General features: G+C 47.4%; 1 pseudogene; it reads left to right on the top strand.

Annotated features, from left to right (window-relative positions):
• Nucleotides 1-3673: 3673 nt before the first annotated feature.
• LOC127044554 (olfactory receptor 51G2-like) lies at nt 3674-5511 on the top strand (annotated as a pseudogene).
• The last annotated feature ends 1106 nt before the right edge of the window (nt 5512-6617 follow it).

Raw genomic sequence — 6617 nt, 5'->3', positions numbered from 1 at the left:
TGGAGGTTCAATGCTAGCTTCTCATGTTCTGAAGTCTAAGGTTATGTAGGAAAGTTACGACACATGTAAACCCACTCGTTCCCCTCTGATCATCTTTCAGAGATGACTCCTCAGGTTAGAGTGGGACATAAAATGTAGCATCTGTCATCTGGATTTCTTCAAAACCTGAAAGATCCCAGTGCCTCAGCCCTCAGTCAGTGGCTTGTCAGCAAACAAAAGTCTAGTAGCTCCTCTGTCCCTCGGTTAGTAGCTGACTGGTTCTCCTCAGGTTCTGTTCTGTCAGTCTGCAGCCTGTATCTGGAGTGGTAACAGGCATTCCCTGAGCTCTCACTCTCTAGTACATAGTGACCCCAGAGCTGTTATTCAGGCACGATGAGGGTTTGCAGGACACAGATTTCAAAGTCAAACGCATGAGTATTCATGGACATAGAACATCATTTCACACATGAAAAGGGACAGAGGCTCATGGTTCAAGCTAGACCGGGGCTGGAAAACTGAGAGGTTCCCCCCCACGTACCTCTCATAAAAAAGTAAGACCCAAACTAAAATGTTTCTTTTTTATCCATTCTCTGGGGTGTGTTTTCATAGAAAATGGATCATTTTTCTCTAAAATTTCAATTTCCACAATACTGCCCAGCTGCAGCTGCCTGGATCCCCAAGAGAAATTGGGACTTTTCATCTGTTTCTTCCTTGTAACATAAATGAAAGCTGCAGTGGTGGAGTCTCTGGCTGCACTCTGGATAGGGAAAGGGCAAAAGCTCCCAACCAGTCTATGGCTGAGGATTTGTGCCCTTCAGCTACACCAACCAATCTGCCAAGCAGCTAAGTGTCCCTGATGGTCAAGTGACCCCTAAGGGATATTGGGAACATGCTCCATAAAGACAGGTGCCTCTCTGTCTGAACAGATGCTGCCTGCTGCCCTGCAACCTCTGCAATGACTCCTTGTCCTTTAGGGTGAAGACCTCTGGCGTCAGCGGCTCCCCTTCTAGCAGGAATTGGGGACGTTGGCAGGTTTCACTCTCTTTAAAATGCAAAGTGATGTGTAAAGGCTGCAAGCTGTTTCCATTTGCAGATGTTCAGTGCAGCGGCAGAGGGCTCAGCTGGGCTGTTGGGGTGACTCACTGATGGGGCTGGAGGGCAGGTCGCAGTAGGTAGCTTGGGAACCCCTCCACTACATCTGCCCATGCTCCACGGGGAGTAATTTCATCTACACAGAAATCTGACATTCAGAGCGAGCTTGCACTGCTAAAAGCCTGATGCCCTGAGCAATGATTTCTCAAGGAGTCCCATTTTTAGAGGGGCTGTGTGCTCTGGGCCCGATCCTGCCAGGGGCTGAGGAAGAAGAGATCCCACAGAATATCAGTGACTACTTCCCAAATTGCATCAGGTCTATTTGCTGCTGGAAATTGAATCAGCAAAGGCATTTTCCACAATTTTACTCTTTGACTGGATTGTAGATGCAGGAATTCAGAGCTGAGGTGCTCTGAGGGCACACAAGCAAGTCTCGTTTTATGCGAGGGTTCCGTTCCACGGTTAGCGCTGCGATGGGGCAAGGCCAGATGGCTACAGTAAAGTACTGAGAAACAGGTATGTAAGCCCCAGGCTAAACAAATCCTTAGGACCATGGTAACCAAATGGCAGTTGCTCCAGGTTAATCAAGGCACCTGGGGCCAATTAAGATCTTTCAAGAAGGCAGTGGAGAGAACTACATTGATTAGAACACCTGCAGCCAATCAAGGCAGGCTAATCAGGGCACCTGGGTTTAAAAAGGAGCTCACTCCAGTCAGGCAGGGAGGAGCCAGAGGAGAGGAAGTGCGTGTGAGGAGCTGGGGGCAAGAGGCACAAGGAGCTGAGAGTGAGAGGCTGTGCTCCTGGAGGACTAAGGAGTACAAGCGTTATCAGACATCAGGAGGAAGATCCTGTGGTGAGGATTGTGGAAGCACAGAAAGAACTGACATGGATTTGTAGGGGATCTTAATGCATGACAGTCTCTGTTAGCCAGAGTTAGGCTAGCTGTAGCCCTAATAACGCGAGATTTGTAAAAGCAAGGATTGTGTGAGGCGAGTGGAAAAGAACTTTGTGAGAAGTTGTTTTTCGACCTTGTGTAGATAATACAATATGTAGACTGGTGTCTCTTAAGTGAGGAAAACAAGATATCAGGATGACTCATGTATCAACAAAATGCAGCTGTTGCTTATTATTGTCTATAACAAAAGTATAAATGCTTACTGTAATTGTTTACCTGTTAACAGACCTGTCTAGGAAGGGGAGACCCTATGTCCTAGTGCACTCTCTCCCTGTTGTAGCTGCTAAACAGAATAAAGTATCTGACTCTGCTGCACCCAAACAAAAAGCGAGAACTGAGTTTTTCTCCGACAGGATAAAGGAGGAGGCCATGGGGATGTAGCCCAGGGAGTTGTAGCTGTCATGCAGCTGTTACAGGAGGCACTATAGACAGCTGCAATCCACAGGGCCCTGAGCTGGAACCCAGAGTAGAGGGCGGGCCTGGGTTCCCCCCAAACCTCCCAACTCCTGATCAGACACAGGAGGAGTTGATCCAGACTGTGGGGAAGTCACTGAGGTGAGCAAATCCGCCAATAAGCGCAGGACCCACCAAGGTAGAGGAGCAACTTTGTCACAGTGCGTAAAGCGAAAACCATGTATGGTGAAACACTCTTTGAGTTGAATGGCGGGCACAATCGCCTGCACTACAGATGCAGTTTTTATATTGTAATTTTTCTTTTTTTCCCTGTTTTTACCGACTGCGCAAAGATGAATTTGCGCATGTTAAATGTGCCTAAGATGCGACTTGCCTGTATTTCTGTTTCCTGACTAGCTGAAGGCTCCAGCACTTCTGCCCAGAAAATACCCCTCAGAGTTACAGGGCTATGTTCATCTCTTTCCCTTCTCTGGTTTCTGAGGGCCAAATGTCAGGATTCGTAGCCTCCTTTTTCATGGGGTGAAATCTCACCATTCTCCCACCCTCAGACTGGGCCCTGGGCTACCGCACAATGTGGCCGTAGCACCGAGCACTGTGCCTGCTCAATAGGTCCGGCTGGGTTCGTACCTGTGGTTGACATGTGTGTGCTAAAGTACAGCTGTGTGAATGTTATGTCAAAACTTTTCATTGTAATACAAATATTACAAACACAAATTTCATGACATGTCTGCATATTGAAAGCCAGCGGCAGAGTTGTTGGAATTGCTACGGAAGGAGCAGTGGTAACTGTTTGCAATGGGTTTGTGCTATTAACTCTCTGTTCAGTCAACAGCTGTATGGTACTCATCCCTGCTAACTGAGCAGAAGCCATTTGTAATACTTACATTCAGGGTCATGCACACAGTAACTCTACAACAGCCGTGCAAGACTTTCCAAAAAGTCCTGAGAAAACAGAACCACTGCTCTGTGTTTCAGCAAAGAGGAGATCTGAGGTGCAGGAAAGAGCAGTGTGATAGTTTTTTATGTAATGTACCTCCATTACCTGTTAAAAAAGCATGGCTGAAGTAACTAGCACACTCAATTGGATAATAGTGCAAACCTAGTGTTCGACTATTCACCCATTTGCGATGCCAACCCCTCCCTCATGCAGCTGACGTAACTGTCCATGTTAGCTTGTAGCTTACCAGATAACTACAATCCCTTGCATGGGGAGCAGGTGCGGGCCCTGTGAGGATGAAGGGGAACCTGTCGGATGATCAAACTCTCAGGATTCAGTCAATATACGCTGGGAAAAGTACTTCAGCTTCTCTTGGAGGGATTCTTGGGGTCAGAGTGTATCACTGGGAGCATTTGGTAAGGGAAAGTTAATAGATCCCAGTTCTGATCGAATTTACACATGTAAATCTGGAGTGATGCCGTTATTGAATTCAGAACCAGACCCTGAAAATTTATCTCACGTGCTGCAAAGAGGCAGTGGCATAATTTCGACTCACATGAGCAGAGAAAATAAAATAAGGTACATAATGAGGCAATGAAACACTTTTATGAATAACTTAAATGCAGGACAGATAAACACAATGACCATTTTCACCATGCACTTGCCATATATGTACACACGTCATGATACAATGGGCCACACTTGGAAGTAGAGGGCTAGAAAGGATGTCTGTATGAATGTCATTAGTGCAAACTCACACAGTGCTCAAATAGGCTGTGGAACTCTGATCCACTAGATATAAATGGGGCCAAGGGATTATCCGGATTCAAAGAGGGACTGGATTTACACTACAAAATATGTCTCATTAGTGGGTGCCTGGGGGAAACTTTCCCTTGGAGCAGTTAACCTCCTAACTCCCTATTGCAGGGATTCCTCCATCTTCCCCTGACGCATGCGTAACTGGTTACTAAGCCAGAAGGACTGTGGGTCGGATCCAGTCTGGCAGAGTCTATCTTCCTATTGGCATATCCTATTGGGGGTGTAAATCCAAATCTATGTTTTTTCTGATCCTCCTTGAGCTTCTGGGAATCCTAGATTTGCACTCAGAGCAGAAAGATGTCTCGTTAAATATCATCTACTTTCCTCTTCTCTTTCCTTTCAAGAAAGAAAGCTCAAAACTTCTCGGACCTGACCAGTACGGTATGTCAGCTGTCAAGTCACCAAATTCACACCTGCAGTGTTCCTTCTCACTGGGATACTTGGGCAAGAAGACATCCATCTCTGGGTCTCTGTCTTCTTCTGCTTCATGTATGCTATTTCGATAGTAGGAAATTCAGTCATTCTGTTCATTATAAAAACAGATCCAATCATACATGAGCTCATGTACATTTTCCTTTCTATGTTGGCCATCACAGACCTTGGCTTATTGATAGCCACCATACCGACGATACTGGGCCTATTCCTGTTTAAACTCTAGAGAGATCAGCCTTGATGCTTGTTTTCCCCAGATGTTCTTCATCCACTCTCTGCTATTCATTGAATCCCCTGTGCTCTTGTTGATGGCATTTGACCGCTTCATCGCAATCTGTAACCCGCTGAGATATGCCATCATCTTAACCCTGCCGAGAATAGCCAAGATGGGACTGGTGTTTGTGCTAAGAGCAGTGGCAGTAATATTTCCACTCCTCTTTCTCCTGAAACGTTCCTAATTCTTTCGAGCCAATGTCCTCTCCCATTCCTACTGCCTGCACGAGGACGTCATAAAGCTGGTTTGTTTGGACATCACAGTCAATAACATCTATGGCTTGTTTTTTACAGTCATAACGGTGATGTTGGACTCACTGCACATTTTCCTCTCTTATGCGATGATCCTCAAAGCAGTGCTGAGCATCACATCCCCAACAAAATGCCTTAGGGCCCTGAACACCTGTGTCTCCCACCTCTGCGCCATCCTGCTCTTCTACATGCCAGAGTTCAGCCTGATTGTCACACACAGATTCTGGAAGAGCTCTTCTCCCTTGCTTCAAATTATCTTGGACTACATCTACCTGCTGGTTCCTCCTTTAATCCAATTGTGTACAGCATGAAAAGCAACCATCTTCGTGCGAGGATAATCAGAGTGTTTGTCAAGTAAAGAGTCAGTTCATCATCCAGTTCCAGAGCTGGTAACACAGGTCATGACCACCTATTCCACCTTGGACCCTTATATACGAGGAAACAAGAGCTACTGATCTCCACTCTGTCGAGAGAGGCTCATACAGGGTCTAAGACCTGAAGCTTAGGGGGGGCCAACCCCACCCGCAGTTCAGGGAGGACAACACTCCGGGGAAAAGAGACCAAGCCAGGCAGCAGCATTTATAAAGTCAATCTGTTCGTGAAGAGCCAGGGGAACGGTGGGATGTTGGCCCCTAAAGAGTCATATCTTGGAATCTGGGGTTAAACATCATACACCAAGGACAGTCTCTTATCATCAGTCTCTGTGTCCCAGGATAACCAGCCATTGTTCTCAGCCAATTTGACCCATGCTTACAAGGCCCGTTGGTTGCTAGGGAGATGGTGGAATTAGTGGACCCCTTCTCTTAATGGGCATGCCAGCAGGGTGGGATTCAGTAGTATGGAAACCGGAAATAGTATAAGGGACTTACCATCAATCAAACCCAAACCCCTCCCCTTGGCCGCTTAAACCCTGCCCCTTGACACCGTAAGCTCTGACCACCTGTCACTGGAAGTCCCACCCATGGGGAATATTACTTCCGGGGTCAAGGAGGACACACAGCCGGAAGCAAAGTGTGTCACGTGACCCCTCTAAGAACTCCTCCCACTGCCCTCTACCAATCAGGAGGGGTTTCTCCCCCGTAGGCCCACCCCGAGAGGAGATTTGTCCAATCAGGGGTGTTCCTGGGCATGGTGACCCATCCGGAAGTGGTTCGTGTGACCCCTCTAAGAACTCCTCCACTGCCCTCTGCGAATCACGATGGGTTTCTGCCACACAGCACCGCCCTGAGAGCAGATTTGACCAATCAGTGGTGTTCTGGGGTGGGGTGACCTGCCCAGAAGAGGGTCGTGTCACCCCTCTAAGAACTCGTCCCAGCGCCCTCTGCCAATCAGAGTGCAGCACTATCACCCCATGAGTCCCAGCAATTGGGACAGAAGAGGCCATCTTTTACCAAGAACACGTGCTTTAGAAATCGTGGAAACGTGGATTCCTTCACCACCCTGGTGAGCACTTCGGACTTTGTG

The sequence above is a fragment of the Gopherus flavomarginatus genome, chromosome 1 (assembly GCF_025201925.1).
Source record: "Gopherus flavomarginatus isolate rGopFla2 chromosome 1, rGopFla2.mat.asm, whole genome shotgun sequence".
NCBI classification, from domain to species: domain Eukaryota; kingdom Metazoa; phylum Chordata; order Testudines; family Testudinidae; genus Gopherus; species Gopherus flavomarginatus.
This window is presented reverse-complemented; position numbering and strand designations above follow the sequence as displayed.